General features: G+C 39.7%; 1 pseudogene; it reads right to left on the reverse strand.

The window, feature by feature from the left end:
* Nucleotides 1-1,147: 1,147 nt before the first annotated feature.
* LOC148011978 (uncharacterized) overlaps nt 1,148-23,107 on the reverse strand; it is a 36,215-nt pseudogene continuing 14,255 nt past the window's right edge.

Below are 23,107 nucleotides of genomic sequence, written 5' to 3' on the forward strand. Positions count from 1 at the left end.
ACATATGTACGTCTCGTATTTCGAGGAAATGGAGCCGTTGATGCAATTTTCTAGCCCTTGATGCATCCAAATCACCCGTTTTGGTTTCCATTATGCTTTCGAACCACTGGTCATGACCGATTCGTCAAATCAGTCTCCCTCTCTCTCTCTCTCTCTCTCTCTCATAAACAACCATATGAACAAGGAACAAAGAGGAGAGAGACAGAGAGACAGAGAGAGATAGAATTTCGATCTTATTGATTACTATATCATTATTCATGATGGCGCACGGAAATTTGCGTGGGGGTTCGTGAAGTCACTCACCACAGGGATGCTTTCAGATGGAAGAATTCAATGAAATAAAACTTATCTAGAAGAATTTTGAATGAGAAAAACAAATTCTTGATTTAAAATATAGGCAAGTTTCAGGTTCATAAGACGTTCGGATTAGATCAAAAGAGTTATGGGAAAGACAAGAATGAATTCTCAATTTGAGAGAGAAGAGAAGAAGGGGGGATGTCAGATTTTATGGGAAGAATTTCAAAGAAGGCGAGGAGCATCAAGCTTAAACTCAAGCCACTCTCGTGGAATTGATGATGAGAATTTCGAAGAGGGCAAGGAGCTCATAGCTCAACTCAAAAGCCACTCCGCAGATCTTGATGACAATCTTCAAAATAGGCCAGAATCTTAAAGCTCAACTCAAACCAAACTTCATAAACGACTTGCGGCAGAAATTTCAATGTAGGCAAGAGACACTAAGTTCAACCTCAAGCCTTATCTCCTGAATTCAAAGTGAGATCTTCAAGGAGACGAGGGATTCAAGCTCAACCTCTAGCCTTTCTCCCTTGATTTGATGGCCTGAAGGCTCTCATTGTGATCACCCTTATATAATTTTCCCTCATACATCTTCACGTTGTGCTTTTTCATTGTCAAAAAAAGCCGCTTTTTAGCTTTAAAAAACATCAGGCTTTATGTTTTTTTTGAAGGCGTCGTTTCTTTTCTTGATTTAAAGCTTTCGTAATAAGCTTTTTTACCACCCCTCCTCGACCATGTCATAGCAGCCGCCAAATCATCATATTGATTGATGTTGTCATCTTGCTCATCAGTGCTTCCAAAACGCTGTCATCCTGCGAACCATCAATGGCAGCCGTCCAATCATCATCACTGATCAAAATGTTGCCACTTGCCTCCGACTATTGAGAGGGCTTCTACTGACACTGCGGCTAGCATCCTGCCGAGGACTGCCAACAGGGCTCTGTCCATTACATGCAGGGCTCAGAGTTTGGCTTCTTACTTCTTTCTCAGGAGGAGACCCTGATCGACTTTGACTCCGACTCATGCTTTGAGGCCGACGATCTGCTACTATAGTGGCAGCTTCTCTTCTGGGTGATCGACTGTAGCTGCGGCCTCGGTTGGAGCTTCGGCTCCGAGTTCTTCTTCGTGCAGCTGATGGAGATCTTGAGCGTGACCTTGATCGACTTCTATGGTGCCTTGGGCTACTTCGGCAGTTTCTCTCTATATGGCCTCGTTCTCCATAGCAATAGCATTTGTTCTTCCAGTCAGCTCCAGCTTTACAATCTCGTGCCTAGTGTCCATCATTCCCACAGTTGTAGCATTGACCTGTTCCTAGAGGTGGACCTCTGCCCAAATATTATTGGGAACCACCTGCACCCCTTGGCCCCCGTCTAGCAAACTCCACCACAATTCGACTGCCATCAATTGTTTGCCCGTTCAAATAGTGGCGGGCATCATCTGCATCTCTAGCACTACTAAAGTTAACAAAGGCAAAATTGTGCTTCAAGTCCACATCTTGAACTCTGCATCAAGGTGGAGAAAAATACAAGTGCACCATGTCAAGTAGGTTACTAAATATTGCGCATCAGATGAAGCAAACACCATTTTCCATTGCATCAGATGAAATGAGTTACTTTGGCTAGTAGAGCTTCAGGGAACTTCCAGCACATTTGGTTCACTATCATAGGGATCCCCCACAAGACTATGTTCAAGGTGCCATGAACATCTGTGATAAGGGGCAAAAAGCCAACAACTTGAGGAGCAAGCTTCAAGTGCAATAGAGCTGCTGCTTCTAAGGAGAGTTACACAAAACAGGTCTCCAATTTCGATACAGCATGTCTCATAATAAAAGGATGAAGGTATTTGATGTTCCATTCCCTCCTTTTCAGGTATGAGAACACAACTGATGTTGTCGTGCCGCTACGCGCACACCGTGTAAAAAAAATCTAGAGTGTAGCTTCCTTTTAGATTTAGAGAACCAATGCCACTTTAGACATTAGTATTAGTGTCCATGGTTCAAAATATTAGATTTTTTTGGACAAGTTTTTAGTCAATTTTTTATATTCTAGATATAATCTCTTGTAAAAATCCATAAAACTATAGATAACTTCTAGATTAGGAGGACATGTAAAAGAAAGCATGTAGCTTTCAGCCAATAGAGGATTTTATGTAAAAAAAAGAGATTAGCGAAATCATGCGACGTGCAATCGTTGTTTTCAGGCAGTGAACAGCACTCCGAAAGTGGGAGATGAAGAAGGAGTGATCTGGCAGGATTCTAGCCAGGTGTCCTGGTATTTAACCCCCTTTTCGAAGTCATTGGAAACATGAGATTGGTGATCTGAGCAGCATAGAGGAAGGTATTATTTTGTACACGTTTTTATCTATTAGATTTATATTTTCTCATAATGCTGAAAGAAACTGACAGGCTTCATCTCTGTTAGTATTCTTCTATATATTCTAATTCTTTTTTAGAGTATTCTTCTACATCTTCAATCTCTTCGAACCCTTCTCTTCCGTTTACTTCTCTCCTTGAATCTACCTACACCCTGCTGTTTCTTATCTTCAAGAACTTGGCTTGAAAGCTTCAACCCTTCTCTTATTCCTACCATCTCCGAAATCTAAGCTCTTGAACCCCCATATATTCTTCTCTTGCCAAACCCCTATGGTGACCTTCAACCCTAGACACTGTGGCATTGGTGAACCCAACGTGAAGGTCGGTGTAAGAGAACTCCAAGATGGGGGATTCTTCAGGAGATACTCTACAACAATTGGTGCGCATACTGCAGCAGACTCAACAACAACAAATCCAAATGTTACAAGAATAACAACAAAGGAAAGACAAAGAGAAGATTGATTCCACAGCTATCAAGGCCCTAGAGGAAGTTGGGCATGAATTAAAACAATTTAATGGTCAAAATATCTCTGTTTTTATTCACTTATATGTTGAAAAAATGCTTTTCTTTGGTGTACCACAACATGCATGGAGTTGTTATTTTGCCAGACTAGCCAAGCATGGTCTTCAAGAAAGAATCCATTATCTTTTTCAACAAGATGCGGATTGGGCTGCATTCAAAAAAGCCCTACGCGAAGAATTCTTCTTAGAAGACTCTAGCCTAGTGAGAAAGAAAAGTTTCACTGAATGGGTTGAAAAACCCAACAAAGGTTTAGCTGCAACAGCTCTATACCATGAGTTTGAAAGTAAATTTGGACAACTTGATGCTGAAGACCAACAAAGTATGGAAGGTCAGAAGATTGAAATATTTCTTAAGGCTGTAGATCCCATTCTACAATAGAAGCTTGCTCATCGCCTAGAAGATGCTACATTCGAATCAAGAGTCAAGACTGCATGGACAGATGTTACTAATGCAGTTAACATGATTGCTCGAAGAGAGCGAATGCGACTAAGATTGGGCTCTACTTCAACTTCAACAACTCCATTGATGGAGCTTGTTCCACCTTCAAAATCCCCTATTCCTTTGACTAATCAGCCAGCTCTTTCTTCTTCTGTTCCTTCTAAAAATGATATAATGGATGAACTTATTAAAAGCAAGCGTGACCTTCATCTGAATCTTACAAAAATTAGTTCCAAAGTAGAGAAGTTGGAACACACAAGCTCATCTTTTGAAAAGACAGAAAAATTCATGCAGTTGAAACTGGTCTTCCACTGGAGCCAAATTTTGGCAATGGTGGAATGAAAAAAAGATTAGAAGATTTAGCTGTAAAGAATGCCTATACAGCAATTGATGCAGCTACCTATGGGCTGCAAATTGAGCCAATTAAATCAAGTTTGAATGCATGTAAAGCTAATGTGCAATCTAAAGTATGGATGCATGTACTAGATAAAATGGAACGTGGTAAAGCAACCAAAGAAGATTTGGCTAACACGAGTCAGTATATTCGAGGAATAACTAGTTGGAAAGAATCGGTAGATTCTTTTTCTACCTTTGCACATTCGGTTGATGTCAATCATAAAGAAGTCTTGATTGAAGAAAAGAGAAGAAGAGAAGATGAACCAGGGCCTTCCTCTTCTGGCCCTTCGAAACGGGTAATGAGAAGAACACCTGAACAACCAAAGCTTGTTGAAAATATAACCCCAGATCAAGAGATGGAAGATGCGCCACAAACAAAGAAGACCGAAGAAAAGAAGAAAGGCAAGCAGCCAGGCTACAAATTGCAGTCTGACATAAAATCTGCAACCGATCTCGAACGAGTTCTAGAAGAACAAATTCTAGGAAGCAAAATTGAATTCACATTAGGTGAAATTCTTGGAATTGCGAAACAGGAATTCCATGATGTAATTATTAATGTAATCAAAAGGAAAAGACAATATATTGGTGATGAAGAAACAATGCATGCTTTTTTGCAAGTTCTTCGAGTTTTTGTGCAGAATGAAGAGAAGCTGACTTCACAAGGAATTTAACTTGAAGTAGTTAAAGAATTAATTGTAGCAATTGAAGCTAAAGATTAAAAAAACATGAATGCAAAACTTAAAGAAGTGAAAGTTGAAAATGTAATGGCATGCTGATCGAAACCAGTTGGGCAGTCCACCTCTCAAAAAGAAGGCCATCTATATCACATGCATGAGGAAGAAGAGGCTCGGTTCATTCCAAGAAGTCACTACTCCTGTACGCATTGGGAAAGAGCAACAATGGAGACAATCGTCAAAATTAGAGAAAGAGAAACACCATGTATTGTACTCTTAAACCATGGCTCGGAGATAAACATCATGGCAAGGAGTCTCTATGAAAGTGGTTGATGGCCCATAGATGTTGATCCAGGTTGGTGAATGAGAGCTGCAAACAACTCTTCGGGAGACCTATATACTGCATGTCCTAATGTGCAGGTAACTATTGGAGACATAAAAGACAATTTTCACTTTTTTGTTCAAGACTCTGGTAGTTACCCTATCATTCTTGGGCAACCTTACATTTTTTATGTCCGCTTGGAAACAAAAGCTCTTGATGATGGTTCTTCCTATGCTCGAATCCGAAGCAAGGATAATGAACGAGCTATCCAATTTCTTACTGTCTGTGTTAACTATCATCAAAACAAAGATCGACTGCGTGATTATCCTGTGCCTCCTAATACCTGAGAATTCAAGGTTTTTCGGGCTGCACTACTATAAAGGGAGGCTATGGTAGTGCGTCATGTAAAAAGATTGAACCTCCTCATGCAACAGAAACTGTGTCTCTAGCAAATTTATATGTATATACAGCCAATAGTATGGGCTGCTATAAGTCTCTTCCGGCCATGACTAAGACTGAAAGAAAATATTTATATCATGTAAAAGGGAGCTGAAAACTTATGACATGATGGCTGAAAATGAAGATATTTCAAGCATTTTTTTTAACTGATTACTAATAACACATTGGCTAAAATATATGCAGCTGCTCATGCAGAAAATCAGGCTGAAAATCAATCCATAGAAGTATGTACATTGGATTTTTATCAAACAATTCAAGAATTTGTTGAACAGGAAAACAATGGTTTACTCAACAAGATTGAAGCACAAGTGGAGACAAAATACAAGACAGTGGATAAGAAAGTCAAACCTGTGGCAGTCCCACTGCCTCCTGAAAGTGAAGGGCTCGCTGATAGGACAGTAAATCAACCAAGTCTTCATGATTCTTCCAACATTGGTCACAAGTTCACATCTGAAAGTATAAAAGAGCTCAAAATAGGTGAAAATTCTTTCCTTTCTCCAACTGAAAAACACTTTTTTATGCAAATGCTAATGAAACATGGAAAAGCTTTTGCTTTTCAACCAAGTGAAATAGGCTGTGTGGATCCAAATATTTTGGATCCTATGGTCATTTTTACAGTCCCACATGTACCTTGGAGCCTCAAACCCATTCCCGTTCCAAGGACGCATCTGCCCAAATTATTGGAGCTTCTAAATGAGAAGATCAGAATGAAAATTTTAGAACCTTCTTCAGCACCTTACTCAAACCGATGGTTTACTATGCCTAAGAAAAATGGATCTTTACGATTCATTCAAGATCTACAGCCTGTCAATCATGTCACAATCCGAAATGTTGGTTCAGGTCCAATTGTTGATGAGTTTTTTGAAGCTTTTGCAGGTAGAGAAATTTATTCTATGGGAGACCTATATTCAAGATATGACAAATTTCAGCTTTCATTAGAAAGCTGAGACATTACCACAATGAAGACACCTCTTGGATTGGTCCGCATGTGCACTCTACCACAAGGTACAACAAACTCCGTAGCCCATATGATGAATGCCATGCACAAAGTCTTAAGGGAGTTTATTCCACAACTTACTCTTCCATTTATTGATGATGTACCTATCAAGGGATGTGAAGTCAATGAAAAGAATGAGGAGCTTGACAAAGATGGTTGCAGGACATTTGTAGTTAGACATATTCAAGATTGTGACAGGATTTTGACAAAGCTAGAAGAGGTACATCTTACCCTTTCTGGAGCTAAGTCGATTTTTGGAGTAGAAGAAGTCCTAGTGGTCGGTTATCTATGTGGCCCCTATGGACGCAAACCTTCTCCAATCAAGATAGATGCCATCAACAGAATGCAAGAAAAATGCACAAATGTTTCAGAGGTGAGAAAATTTCTTGGCGCATGTGTATTCTATCTCATATGGATACCACATTTTTCTCATGTAGTCGAAAAACTTTATCAATTAATAAGAAAAGGCCAAATATTCTCTTGGAATAAAGAGCATACTCTCACTATGCGTAAATTAAAGAAGCTATTAATTTCAGCCCCCACTCTCAAAAGGGCTGGCTATTCAAATGGTCAACCCATCATCCTTACTGTGGATACAAGTCCCGTTGGAATAGGATGGGCTATTGGCCAAGAGGATCTTGAAGGTAATAAGTATGCAATTCGTTTTGGAGCAAAAGTTCTCAATGAACGTTAAAGAAGGTATGCACAAGTAAAAAGGGAATTGTAGGGAGTTGTAACAGCATTAAAGTGTGATCGTGAATACTTTATAGGTGCTTTCATAGTGGTAGAAACTGATTGTCTTCCACTCTTGGGTATGATTGCCAACTGCTATATACCCAACATTGCTATGCTAAGATGGATTGCATATATTAAGTCACTCGACCCCGAATTAAAGCATATTGTAGGAAAGGAAAATCCAGTTTGCTGATGCAAGATATGACAATGAAGAAGAGCTGATGGAAGAAGATGAAACTGAATAATCTATACTTGTTTAATTTCATTCCATGGTTGCTGAAAATACATTTTCAGTTACTGCATATACTAGTCCAAAGCTGAAAACAACAAGATGGTCAACTAAAAGCCAACATGCTCATTGCATTGCTCAAGTTCTAGTTCATTTCCTTGAAGAATATTATGAAGAAGATTGGATGAAGAAGTAGGAGACTTGGACTGATGAGGAGTTCAAACATATCAAGAGGAAAGCTTATGTCCGAGTTTGAACATATCAAACATGGCTTTTTTCTTAAAGAAGGACATCTATGGAAGCACGCAAAGAAGAAGAAAGGAGCGCCTGTCCGAGTTTTAGGTAACAAAAGATTGCAACAACAGGTAATGAAGGAATTTCATGAAAGCCTATGGGCTGGCCATAGAGGCATATGGGGAACCTTTAGTAAAGTCAAAGAAAAATATTGGTGGCAAAACATGTATCGGGACATAGCACAATTTGTTGAAACCTCTTATGTGTGTCAAATGTATTCTATGGTCAAGCATCGAGATGGGTTACAACCAACTTATCCTTTGTATATACATTATAGATGGGTTATTGATCTTGTAACCATGCCTACAGGAATATAGAATATGCGGTATTTAGTGCTTGCAAGAGAGGATCTAACCAATCAAGTTAAAGGAAAAGCCTTAACAATCAGATCCACGCAAGATGTTTGTCATTTTTTGCTTGAAGAAGTGTTAATTTGTAAATATGGTTGTGTGGGTAAAGTAACTACAGATAGAGGAGAGTTGGATGCTGATGAGGCACACAACTTCTTTGCTCAATTGGGTATTAAGTTGGCTTTAACTTCATCCTACAACCCTGAAGGCAATGGAAAGAGTGAGAGAGGTCATCAACCTATTCTCAAAGCTCTAGCAAAGTCTTGTAGAGGAAAGATCAAAGAATGACCTAAAATGCTACCTTTTGCATTTTGGGCTGACCGGACTACTCACAGTTCAGTGACTAGCTATATGCCAGCTGAACTTATGCATGAACAACAACCAATTATGCCAATTGAAGAATCTATTCTCACATGGAGTCTTCTACCTTGGGTGGAAGGCATCAATACAGAAGAGTTGCTGACTTTGTGCATATGGCAGCTAGAAAGAAGGCGTGAAGATGTTCAAGCAGCTATTGAGAAGCTAAAGACAACAAGACTAAAAAACAAAAGAAGATTTGATAAGTGACATCGACTTCGGCCAAGAGCAATTCAAGAAAATGACTGGGTGCTTGTCTATGCCAGCAGCCTAGACAATCAATATAATGCTTCTAGGAAGATGGTAAAGCATTTATTTGGCCCATATGTGGTAAAGGTCGTTCATGACAATGCCACATATTCATTGGCTGAATTGGATGGAACAAGCATGAAGATACCCATAGCTGGAAAAAGAATCAAGCTCTTCAAACGAAGAGAAAGTTCAACATATGAGCTAGAAGACTTGAATATAATTCAAGAGCATGAAGACATAGAGGAAGAAGAAGAGGCAGAAGATGAAAACATTGACATGGCAGAAGATACTTCTTCTGACACTGCAAATCCGTAAGACTTTGGCATATGCCAAAGGATGTGCAAGTTAGGAGGGGGTGAATGTCATGACACTACGTGCACACCGTGTAAAAAAAATCTAGAGTGTGGCTTCCTTTTAGATTTAGAGAGCCAATACCACTTTAGACATTAGTATTAGTGTCCATGGTTCAAAACATTAGATTTTTTGGGACAAGTTTTTAGTCAATTTTTGATATTCTAGATATTATCTCTTGTAAAAATCCATAAAACTATAGATAACTTCTAGATTAGGAGGACATGTAAAAGAAAGCATGTAGCTTTCAGCCAATTTGAGAGGATTTTATGTAAAAAAAGATATTAGCGAAATCGCACGACGCGCGATCGCTGTTTTTAGGCAGTGAATAGCACTCCGAAAGTAGGAGATGAAGGAGTGATCTGGCAGGATTCTGGTTAGGTGTCTTGGTATTTAACCCCCCTTTTGGAGCCATTGGAAGCATCAGATTGGCGATATGAGCAGCATAGAGGAAGGTATTATTTTGTACATGTTTTTATCTATTAGAGTTATATTTTCTCATAATGCTAAAAGAAACTGACAGGCTTCATCTCTATTAGTATTCTTCTATATTTTCTAATTCTTTTTGAGAGTATTCTTCTACATCTTCAATCTCTTTGAACCCCTTCTCTTCCGTCTACTCCTCTCCTTGAATCTACCTACACCTTGTTGTCTCTTATCTTCAAGAACTTAGCTTGAAACCTTTAACCTTCTCTTATCTCTACCATCTCCAAAGTCTAAGCTCTTGAACCCCCATACATTCTTGTCTTGCCAAACCCTTGTGGTGACCTTCAACCCTACGCGTTGCAACAACGTGTTTCCATACAAAACACTTTGGATCATCACATTGTATCATGGTACTAGCATCCATTGACCTACCACCTGGACATTGAGTTTTACTTTCTCTTGGAGCTGATTTTGTTTCAGCTGATGGGCCTAGAGTAATGGACTCAAACAATCTTTCACCAGCCGTTGTTGCCAAGATCTAGTGTAGGCATGTTCTCGCTTATCTGAGGCATGCTCCATGAGTTTGCTTGGTCGATTTAGCACTAACTTCTATTGTGTCCAGTCTTCATGTAGTTCATGGGCTTGTCTTTATGGTAGCAAGCGTCAACTTCATGTCATGTACTTTTACAATGGGCAGAAGTAGCTTTGTTACCATTTGCCTCAGATGGTGGTTTCCTAGAGTAGAGAATCACATCTAGTGTAGTCTTCTCATAAGGCAAAATCCATGTTCCTGAATGTCTTTGAGCCTTCAAAATGGATACCTTCATATGAATCTGTTTTTCCATACATTGTGCCTTAGCAATAATATGCTTTGGAAGAGAATTGTATGCCCAATCATTCATGCGGTTTGTAAATTAAAAACCCTGCAATGCAATCATTCAAATGATTCTTCCACACAAAAATTTATAAATGCAAAGCACTGAAGAAATTGTGCCCAGCCTAACTACTTGTGCTTGTGTGTAATGCAAAATGCAAATAAAAAGACACACAACAAAAAGTAAATTCCAAATGACGTTAACTAATGTATTCAAAATCTTGGCGAAAAAACTCCGCCCTCATGTTCACGATGGTGGACGCGCAGCATCATGACAATGAGAATTGGGGCAACGAAGAGTGAAAAAATGATGGATCTTAGGACCAAGAGGATGGGATGATTGTTGCAATCACAAAAATGCCATTTTTTAAATGGAGGAAGGGGTGCCAAAAAGAACGTGTTTCCCCCATATTGTGTGAAATTTTGGGTTTTCTTCTCTTTATCAACCTTAAAACTAACCCCCCCCCCCCCAAACTTATCTAGTTCAAGTCTTGTCTTTTCACACTTTCTTGAAGTGGTTTTGGCCTAGTTGAAGGAGCAAATGGTCTTGGAATCATGATCCGACTAGACAGGTAGCTTTTTGGCATCAATATCTATTAACTTTGCCTTTACCACATGTTTTTTGACTTCCAGATCCAATAGCTACTTCTAATATTAAACTTTACAACCATTAAATGGGGGGTCAAACGAACTTCGATTGACAAGCGAATACTTGCATTGGATTCCTAGAGTCAAAATGCATCTAGAAAAACTCCAACTCCTTGATTTGTAATTGTTTTGTTTTACATAAAAAATGCCTTTTTTATGGCTCCTCTTGGGGATACTTTTGTACTTGAATCTTGGCTTTAAACTGTGCTATCAAGATAACACACAAGTCCATAAGAATTGTGTTTTTCTTGTAGGAGGGAAGTAGTTGGCATTTCATTAACTGTTTGGTGGGAATCTCATGTGATAATCTTTCCAGAATGGTGTTGCTTTTACTAAAGAGATGCTCATGCTCTTCGCACATAGGAGACCATTGGTATGCTAATGAGAATATCTATGTGTTTACCCTCACTAAGTCCATCATGGCAAAGAGTTTGGCAAAGGTACCAAAAGTGTTGTCAAGAGGATAAAGCACCCGACGAGAGGCTTCTATAGGTGGACCAATAAGTCCTCAACTATTTGATATATGGATTGGCATTGTTGTGAGCATTATTGGGGTTTATGAGTATCGGCTAGAGGTGGGTGTCAATATGGGCTAATTTGATATGGGGCTAGGAAGGGAATGTCTAACAAGATATCATCTTCTAGGGAGAGGGTATTTGATTGTAGGATTTCTTTTTGAATTCAGGTGGTGAGGTTTTGGGTTTTTGGGAAGGTGGTGGAGGATAAGGAACCAATTGGGAAAACAAGCTCGAATTAGGGTTAAGGTGAAAGTGACATATACTAGCAAAAGGATTAGAAGAGGCATTGGGTGCTTGACTGTGAGGGTTAAGCAACTTGGGTAACCACATCTAGTAGGATCCTTGATAATAGCCTTGAGCTTCTAGAAGCTTCTTGGGGACCTAGGGCTGTGTAAAGTGCAGGTTATATCAGACTTGTCAACAGTAGTAGTGCGGTCGATGCTTAGGGCGCTGGAGTGTTGGAGAAGCAAGTTGGAAGTTTTTTGGTTGACTTTGCCATTGTTATGTGGTGCTAATAGGAGTTTGCTTCCTAGAATGATCCTCTAGAAGTTTGGTCAACAAGGTACTGGACTTTGCGGGTTGGCTAGGTGGAGAATGGTAATTATCCAAATTGGATTAAGGTTGTCTACCTTGGGATGCAAAAGTAGTAATCACATGAGTATCACTCAACTAAATATGAATGTGTTTGTGAAGGTAGTTGACATGACAATTGGTCAAATACTTAAAGGTGCATCCTAAGAGAATCTCAGTACCTACTCCTTCAGTGTTGGGGAGAAGGTAGAAGAGAAGTGAAATGGTTTCTATTTCAATTGTGATTGCAAGCTTGCATCAAACCAACAAAGAGTATGGTTGTCCTCTCCATAGGGGTTAAGCCTTACATTGGTAGGTTGTACTGCTGGTTGCGCTAGGTTCTCAGCTAGGTTCTTCCAAGAGTAGTATTGCAAGGTGTTATCATTGAATCTCTCATCAATGAGAGCATTGACTATCATTGAGTAGGCAATAGTGAGTCAAATACAAAGATATGCTGCTAGAATGGGAAGTTCATCATCTAACTTAATACTACTAATAATCACATCTCTTATATTCACATTTGTCTGTTAAGTGAAGTCATGTGCTAACTTTATTCATACTGTTCATAGAAGGTTTGTTCTATGTATAGCATAGGACTCTCCATAGTTACCATCGATGGTTCATGCAAAGGGTTTCTAGGTAAGCAATACTTCTAAATCTGCTGCCACTGAAGTGGCCAATGGGGTAGTAGTTTGGAGTTTCTAACTCTACATTCCTAATTCAATTAATCATGCAAACACGAAAAAGGTCAGAGGCCTTGTAATTTTTATTTTCACTTGTGTCTTTTGATTGAATAAACTAGGATAAGGTTCCCTTATTGACAAAGCATTGATTGGCATGCTTGTCAAACTAAGCTTTTTGTCTAGCCTTCCATGCAAGTAGGACATTAGTAGCTAGAAGTTGTGTTTCAATTAATCGTTCCAAATCAAGCAACCAAATTTTCTATGCTTTATTACCCTCCCAATATTCTTGAATAACAATGCATAGACTAGGGATCAAGAACTCTATAAACATAAGGGAATCAGTGCCATACACCAAACAAAATGGGGTTTTGACCAATGGTCATCTTATAAGCTACACAAAATGCCTAGAGAGCTACCATGAGGTTATCTTCCCACTCAAAGAATAAATCCAAAATTATTTTGGTCAAGACACTTATATGGACTTTGTTTTGGTGGCTTCAGCCTAGTCATTGGCTTGAGTATAATATGGACTAGATTTTCAATGGATGACAAGGAACGTGAATAGATGGTGGACTACCTCATTCAGGAAATGCATCCCTTTCACTGACTATTTCTATGGGACATCCAAATCGTAAGATGACTTGTTCCCAAAGAAACCTAGCAATGGTTCTTGCATCATTTTTATAAGTTGTGCATGCTTCTACCCATTTAGTCATGTAGTGGATTGCTAGATGATATATTGAGCCTATGAGTACTAAGCAGTAGGGTTGATTGGTCCCAGGAAATCTATGGCTAACTTTTTAGAAGATTGATGGGCAATAATTGGTGTGAGATCCATTTTTTCCTTTTGAGTGGGCAATTTGTTCATTGACGCTCTTGTCGCAATGTTTAATAAAGCAACTAGCATCCTTGAATAGTGTAGGCCACCAGAGTTAAGTTTGAATTACCTTCCTGTCCATGGTGGTTACATCAAAGTGTCCTCCGATGATACCACCATATGCGTATTTCAATGCGGATTCTATCTCATGCGCTTACACACACACATCTTCTGAGAAGGCCATCCTATCCTAAGTAATACAAGTGGCCGATGATCAATTGATGTGGTTGGGTTTTGATTAAAAGACATGTGAGGCATACCTTTTCAATGGGGCATTCTAGAAGGCCATGTTCAAGAATCTTTACAATGTCATTAGCCCAATGGGGCATGAGGTTAGCCTTGAAGAGCTTCCTAGGTAATATGAAATTGTTGAGTATTAAAGAGTTAGTCATCAACTCTCGTGGCCTTCTCGCCACCACTGGTTACTCTTGAAAGGTAATCATCCATGAAATATTGTTTTCTATTTTTACGACAATAGAAGAATAAAATTCTCATAACAAAAGAAGCCATCTAGGAATGTGTCTCGTAGCACAAGGCTTGTTTATGAGATATAACAAAGCTTGATAGTTCACAAAAAGGTGAAGGGTATAGTTGATAAATAATGGTGAAACTTCTTAATAGTGTACACCATAGCTAAGCCTTCTTGTTCGGTGTGGTCGAATAATTCATTTCAACTTGAGTGAGCTATCCATTAATGAAGCTTATGAGAAAGTCCATGTTATATTTGTCAGGCTTGCATGATATTTCCATAATTGCAATTATGGAGGCATCTATATACACATTTGATGTAATCGACCAATTTGGAACTTGTATGATAGGTGTTGTCATGAGAAACTTTTTAAATGCTTTATAGGAGGCATGACACTCCTTGGCTCATTCCTAGGTAACTAGTAGCTCATACAAAGGGCAAGAAATACTTGCATAATTAAGCACAAAACAACAATACCTAGTGTGTCTGAGGAACCACTAAACTTCCTTAGCGCTAGATGGGGGTGGTAAGTTAATGATGACCCTAACCTTAGCAATGTCTATTGCAATGCCATTTTTGGATACGACATGGCCTAGGCTGATGCCATGCTTTACCCAAAATTGACACTTGAGAGGGTTTAGCAATAGGCTATATTGTCGACACCTTTCAAAGACAAGTCGGAGTTTCTCAAGGTGGTCCTCCCAACTAGAGTGGACTATCATTATTAATTAACATAGCTTGTCTATGCATAAGTTATCTTGCATTAGAAATATTAATGTTGTTCTAATGTAGGCTTTGATGATCCAATGAAGAGATTAAATGCTGAAATCCTTCATCGAGATTTGAAGGAAAAGCATAAGTTAAAGGATGCACTTCATGCATTACTTCAAACACTTCACACCCTCGCGTGAATGGAAAATAGGTGCATTTGCAAACGGGTGGAGTTGTATGGGTGGGTAGCCAAAAGAGCATTGTTATGCGAGCAGAGATTGACACAAGCCTCTTTCATAGCCCAATAACGAGATGTTAAGCAGTGTCGGTTAGGGTAATTGGCTTTGTTCAGAAACAATACAAACATGAAAAATTCCAAAAAATTTCAAACACCACACAAGCCACACGCAAAACCCAATGACACACAATGTCTCTTGTAGCTTGAAAATATCAAAAATACCAATTTGGTAGAGCATCACACACCTTGCACAAAGTTCAAAAACTCAAATGCCGAAAACAAAATTGAAAAAACTTGATTTGACTCTCAACACTTCAGCTTCCGAATTCTCAATCTCTTCGATTGGCATGATAAGAGTCCACACTCTCACATGCAACCCTCCACTCTCCTCACTCAAGTTACAAAGTTTTTTGCAAGGAGAAAGGCCATGCTGTTAGCACCTCTCACACCTTCCTTTATATAGTTTTTTTCCAATACACACGTTTGGTCTTTTTTAGAAAGCTTGTGCTTTCAAAACGTTTAGCTTTTCATTAAAGCATAAAACTTAATTTGTTTTGGCCAGAAGCCAAAAAGACTTAAGGGCTTCAAATCGAGTTTAATAGCCTAAAAGACTATAAATTCTTTAGCGTTTTAAAAATGCCAACTTATGTTTCGAAATAAGCCATCATGTCTACATTATTAAAATGCCAAATTTGGTCGCCATCAATGTCACCAACTTGCTTCTTCCTTAGAGCATAAACAAGACTTATCATTCTCCTTCTATCATCAACGACTGTGGCCCGTATCTCTGTTCGCGATCCGACGTCTGTCGAATCTGCCTGCGTCATCAAGCTGCTCAACTTTCAGGGTAGATCGCCATCAGAGCCATAGGTCTTGGAAAAAATCAGCTCAACACATCAGCACCAGCAACGGCTCGCAGAAGATTAGCTCCTGCACTCTTGAACAAGGACTGAACACCCGCATTCTGAATGATCTGACGGAAGCAATCAGGTGAGCCTGAGTATTCAACTGCTCCCCAGATGTCATCATCATACGACCACTCACTTTCATCATTATCATATCCTAAAGTATTAAGGATCTGTGCTACAGATTATCAGCCGCCGCCACCCTTTGATTCAGGAAACTTGCTGAATCTTCTGCCATCGAAATTTGTCGCCATTGCTGCCCGAAATCAATGACGATCGCCATTACTAATCGTTGAATAATGCGAGCACCTCATTTTCAAGTCTCATTATGTTAGATACATTAATAACACCAATGACTTCACGTCCCATGTGAGCAGTATGCACCATGCATGTTGAAAGGAGAGTGATCTCCAATAACCTTCAACATCGCCTCTCCTTCTTTTTCACTATGACATTGTAAGTCGAAGACCATTTCATCCTTCTTGTAGGCTATTTTTGGATGGGAGGAGCAGAAAAATGTTGTACTCTGCTCCTCCCATCCAAAATCTTACTATCGCTCAAGAAAAATGATGGTTCTCAAGATGTTGACCAAGAAAACAACCCTTCTCACAACTAATGGCATCCTTCAACACCCTTAAACTCACCCAACCACCTTTCCCACTGAACCAGAGATTCCTAATTTGGTGATGAATATCCCAAATATCGTGTTGCAAAAAATTGTGCATTCTCATTGAAGGTGCTCTCTCAAGTGTACGTGCAACTAAGGTTTACTGCGTATAGCTCCAGCAGACCTCATGTCATGCTAGTGCTCAACAATAGTGCAAAACTGTGCATAAGCCCAACCCATGATGGCATGGAAGTATTTGGAAATATCACACAACCCTCGAGTGTAGTGGATCCGTCGACAAGTGCAATGTGAAGTGCTTGTAAACCCATAATCCCCGTGATGTGCAAGAGTCTCGGCAAGAAAATATACATGTTCCACAATATTCAGCAACCATCAACCATCAACCAAGCCATCGACAAACTCTAACTCCAACCTGTCCAAATAAATACCAAACTCGACTAAGGCCATCAAGTTTCCACACTAAAAAAATCTACAAAAATGACAAAAATAAATCCTAAGCTAAAAAAACACAAAAAATCCAAATACAAAACAACAACACAAATCGTCACACAAAAAACTAAGGTAACAAAAATCAAACCTATCTACGATTTTTCTAAGGGTTTTCATTTTTTGAAAAATTGATTGACATATTAAGCCCTCCCCCTAGTCTGCAAACATTCATGTGCAACAGTTGTTTTCATAAAACGATGCAACATTTATGAGCCAATCAAAGATCGAATCCAACACTCCATCCTTGAATTCTTCAAACTCATAAATCAGAAAAATCAAAGACATGTAATTTTCAAATAACTCCTCAATGAACATGCAAAATTTATCCACAAATTTCTCTTTAAAATCCTCAAAATTTTCAAATCCAAAGTTCTCAAAACATCTCACACTGTCAATACAAAATATCTCATTATCCATAACAATCCACATACCTCTCCCATCCTCCCAAAAGGAAACCATGACAAATCTTAGGTTCTGAAATGAGGTTATGACCCTTTTTATGTTGCCAAATATATCAAGAAAATCCTTAGAAAATGCACTCATCAAAACAAGAAACCTCTCCGAGACACCCATCCAAACAACAAGACTTCATCTCTTCAAAAAAACAAGATTTCAACTCTTCAATTCCACAAACATAATGATAAACATTTTCCATATCTTTCTCACGAATACTGAATCTCACAATAAATATCAAGTAACATATTTTGGACATTGTCCTTATCCAAACATCTAATTGTCCAATCCTCTTCAACTGCAACCTCACAATTTCTTTCAAACTTTCTACCCTTAGTGTTAGATCTATCTTCCCTCATTCTTTCAACCCTTTCCATAGCCATACTCAAATTCCCTCTCACATCTTTATCAATGTCACTCTCTAGGTCCTCAAAACCCCAATCAGGATCATCACAACCATCATCACAAACTCTAGGAGAACTCAAAGAAACTAAAAGACTATTAGATGAAGTTTTTTCTTCATTATTGTTACCTAAATCAACCAAACAATCATCCACACAACTATCAAGATGCATGAGGTTAGGTCTACTCAAAACAACATCAGCAACACCACAAACAAACGCCTCTCTAGGGCCACTCAAGCGATCAACAATCATCTCACAAGACTCATCAAAGTCATAAACAACACCAACAACATCAAAATTACAACATGAGTCTGAACCCAAAACCTCAAAACTCTCTTGATCAACAAACTTACTACCAAACTCATAGTCCTCGAGGGGGTCACTCATGAATATAAGTATATATAACGTGAGTTCAAAATAAGGGGTTTTTAAAACACATTTTTTACATATAGAAGGGTGTCATATAACAGGGTTACTTACAGATTGAATAGAAAAGGGTTGTGTTTTATTCAAGAAAAATTCACAGATTAGGATATTTATAAATAGGCCATGAACGCACGTTATATAGAGAATATATATATAGTGAACCCCCCGAGACAAACTCATCAAGCAACAATTTCGAACCCCTCAACTTTATCAATCAATCTTACATTTTTTAAGCCCTCTCTCTCATGGTCTTCTAACAAACTCAAAAAATCCTCCTTAATCCTCTCTTCTTATTTTTCAAGATTAACTAACTCAAGTGCAATAGATGACACCTCCTAATCAATGAACTCTCATCCTCTGTAATATTTCCTAGTCCAACTTTCCACACCTCGTGTGAGACTCACGCAAAGGTCAATTCTAGCATTGGAGTTATCGACAATGCAATCTTTAAACTGTACGCAAGGTATCATGACTCTCCACTGGCAAATTGGGACCAAGGTTAAAAACTCGCATAACCGCAGGTGAACTCCCTCTTGAGAGGAGGTGAAGAGGATAATGATGGGAATTGCAATTTTTTTTATTCTTTACCTTCCCCCAGCTGATGCGTGGTTGAGGGAAGGGGATGGGCTATTATGTCAACTTGAGAGGTGGAGGGGAAGAAGCCATGTAAGGGGGCCACATAGGAGGGAGCCCTCTCCCCCCTTATCCTATAAAAACCCCCCTGTGGGGGGGAGTAAAAAAAAAGGCATGAGAGAAAGGAGAGGTTGATGATTGTGGAGGCTATGCTTGAGGGAGTGGAGGAAGGAGAAAGGAGAGCTACAACGAAGCTGCGTTCTGTGAGCTGCCGCCGTACTGGAGGAGCCACCAGCTAATAGAATGCCACCGCCTAAAGCCTGAGGCCGCCGCCGCCATCACCAAGAGTCGTCATCAAGCCTCCAGATCGCCGTCTCCTTCCGCCAGGTGCTGTCCAAATAGAAGCTTCTAAGGGGGCTTCTTAAAGCACCCCTTCCCGTGGATTTCCATAAAGCCATTTTACCCCCGGTTTTCTTTTAAACCCCCTTCCCATTTTTTCCGAAAGAAAGAAGGCCCAAGCTCCGAATCCTAAGGCCTTCCAAAGCCCAATTCTGCAAGTTGGTACTTCGGTCAAGGAAGCCGTATCTCAAAGGGAATTGCGCGTACGAGGGAGACGGGCCAAGATTATAAGACTGCGGCCAAGGCAAGAAGTTTGAATCCACAAAGGCAAACCAGAGGTCGAATTCATGATGGCCCCTAAAAAGGCACAAGGCGCAACCGCAGGAGGATCATCTCCTAATATTCATGTGGACATTTCACCAAACCCACAAGTCTAGGTTTTCTTTCTATTTTTTATTTACATCGAAATATTGCAATTATGCATGGTTAATTCATGGAATTAGGATACACTTTCGTGATTGAAATACTTTAGCTATTTTAAAGGAAGTAACACACGATCAAAGATCGGTCATTTGTATTTTTCAATGGAATGAACGAAAGATGTCTATGAACTTTTAGCAAGTTGCTTCTGTGCATTCCAAAGTAACGAATCTAGAACAACTAATGACTATCATTACAAAGTCGAGATTATTGTAGTACACCTTCGATTATACATGGAAAGATTAAATCGCATGTCGCATTATTAGAAAAATCTTTCTTCGTAATGATTCATTAAGAAGTTGCTAACAACCGTAGGAATTTGCAAGGCACGAAAATGATTCTCGGGCTGCATGAAGTAGGTTAATTCTAGTCAATTAGCACAAATCTCATTCAACTACGTAGTAGTTTTAGGAAAGGTTGCACGTAATGCTTAACCAGCGTATGAATATTTCATTCAAAAATGAAGTTAGGAAAAGGCTGCATGGTTTGTTTAACATAAAACCTTAAAAGCTTAGTAGCATGGGTTGTGAATACATGTCCTAGTAGGATCAATGGAAGTTATGTGAATTTTAACATGTACTTGGTCTTAACAAGAAAATTTAGGGATTGCGAACCTAGAGGAAATGAATCGCATGTTTACATGAATTATGACGTAATGCAATTAGTTTTTCCCCTCTTTGATCAAGACAATATCTTTAGGAATAGACAAGTAAATTGGTTTACCCTAAACACCTAAACCGCAAAGGATTCACTGAGGATGGTTAAATCGATACAACATACTCCAAGTGCTAGCTAGGGTTTAGCACGTTAAGGACTTGACCTAGTTGCACTTATTGCCAAGTCGAAACTCTCATACCCTAAAGTCCTGCCCACATTCATGGAATGAGGGACAATAGGACGTACTTGGAAGAATCGATCTAGGGTTTCTACCCTAAGGATCGCTCGTTAAAAAGATGAAACTCAGATTGAGTTGGAAACCTAGGACTGACGATGTCGGCCTAGTGCAATCGGGAATGGATTGGATATGAAGACACCCTAAACCCTGTTTCCTATCTAATCATGATTGCGTGATTAGAAGACGCCGTTCGATGGGTAAAATAGTCCCATGGATTAGATGCGACACTTGTGCAACAAGTTACAACGTTGCATGATCTTGTGGTTTGATCACAAGAGAATGGCCAATTCCTCGGAATGAGATTGGCAGATTCTTGTACAAGTTTATCTTGCAAGAGGATGATTAGTCGTCCTAATATAGCACCTTTCTTGGGAAAGGTAACCAAGATAAGGGAATTAGATATTTGCTTGGAAGCAAAGCACCAATCAATAATTTGGAGCAACATATTTACTGTTAATAGAACTTAAGGTATTGGTTAAGTTGGGTTAATAGGGTACGACCCTAACCCAAGGACATAAGGGTTAACAAACAAACCCTTGAGGATCTTGCCGAGTCGAAATTGATCCCGCATCGAATGTTGGATGGATTCGAAGAGAAGGATTCACTCTTCAGCAGTTGAAAAATTAACGACCACTGGAAATAATTGTGCTTGTAACAATTTAGAGAGCACTGTTTGCTTTGTTTTCTCAAGGAACTAAAGAATGAAAATATATCTAATGCTTCACGTTGAAGGTCTGAAGGGAGAGGCAGCCTCAGTTACCCCCGACTGTCTGCCTGACCCTAACCAAGGGGGTTGTTAGCCGTGCCGGGAAGGTGAACCGAACCCACCACGAGAGGTCTCTCCGTTGAGCGCTACTTGGAGTAGGAGGATGGTTGGGTGCTAGGGGGGCTCTAGCTATAAATCCCTTGCCTTTCGGGCCCTACACAAGAGGCCAACGTGACTCGGGATTGGATCTCGAGGCCCGCATACTAGTCTATGGGCAGAATCTTGGATTAGTAATCCCTGTGGATTGCCGGATAGCCTTCGGGCGGATTATGGATAAGCCTACGACCTGGACTTTATAAATGTATTTCAAAGATAAATATGATAACCTGGTGAAAAGAAACTTGTTTGACACTGTTTTTCTATGTCAAGTGCTAAGATTATGTGAAGGAACCGGTGCCTAACGGTCCGTCCTACGGATGGGTGGTCCCAATTGGCCGGGAACTTTTCTCAATCACGATGGATAGCAAGGAGATCTTCTTAAAGGAAATGAATAGCAAGGGCGATGACCCAGAGTCTAGGTTATAATAATCCTGGTTTATGCTGTTTTAGGGGATTGGAATGGGACTATGCCTTACGGTAGAGAGGTCGAGCCTTACATCCCTCTCATTTCCCATTCTCGTTGAACCAAGTGCAGCGTGAATCCGCTTCGGCCTTGGCGTTTCTACGTAAAGTAGTTCACTTCGGGTTCGACGCTAGTTGCCGTTTAGGAAATGACCATTAGGGGAAACCTTGATTCAGGTCGGTCCTAAGTGGGAACGGTCAGAATACTTGTGCTACGTGGCAGACGCGGAAAGTCCTAGATCGCAAACCCCGTGATATTCCATGGGAGTACCGGTCGGGCGGAGCTTTCTAGACCTCCTTTCCGATGGACTGCTGAGACGTGTCCTGAAGGGAACAAGTGGACATGTTACATCCTCACTATCATCTTCCTCATTAGAACTATCACTCTCCTCATCTTCTTCTTCTTCACTGTCATCCTCATTCACTTGTTTTTTTCTTGAAGACATATCAAATTTCTTTGGTACTCCCCTTCGATCATAAATTATTATGATACCTTTTCTACAAACTTGAATTGCTCTTGCTATCCTAAGCCAAGGTCTACCCAGTATAAGCGGAAAAGCTTCCAACCCTACTGACATAACATGACAATTAATTTTCGTAGACACACCATAAGCCTTCACTTCCAAATTTTGAATGATACCCAAGTAATTGACTTTAGCATGATTAGCAAGCCTGATTCGAAACTTTGATCCTTCAATAATTCAAAGTCCAAATTTCTCAACACAAGCTTGAGTAATCACACTAATTTGTGCTCCTCCATCAATATATGCTTCACCTATGTTCTGATTCTTATGCCAAGGATCAACATTAGGACAAATATGAGGCAATTCTTCAATACTCAAAACTCTCACTATTCCTTTCTTTTTATCCTTATACTTCGGATTTACTAATTTCTTCCATTGTCATCTCATATTAGGACACAACTCCATCAACTGGGCAAATATATATTTACTTTCTTACCGATCATATCCTTTTTAAGGTCAAAGTCACTCTCTCCTTCCCCCAATGGAATCACTACAAGGGAATGGGGCAATAGCGACGCCGATTAGCGACGGCGGATATCGGCGTCGCTATAGGCGTCGCTATATGCGTCGCAATTGGCGTCGCTATATGCGTCGCTATTTGCGACGCA

The sequence above is a fragment of the Lygodium microphyllum genome, chromosome 28, assembly GCF_053477565.2.
Source record: "Lygodium microphyllum isolate KBCC chromosome 28, Lygodium_microphyllum_v1.1.10, whole genome shotgun sequence".
Classification (NCBI taxonomy): domain Eukaryota; kingdom Viridiplantae; phylum Streptophyta; class Polypodiopsida; order Schizaeales; family Lygodiaceae; genus Lygodium; species Lygodium microphyllum.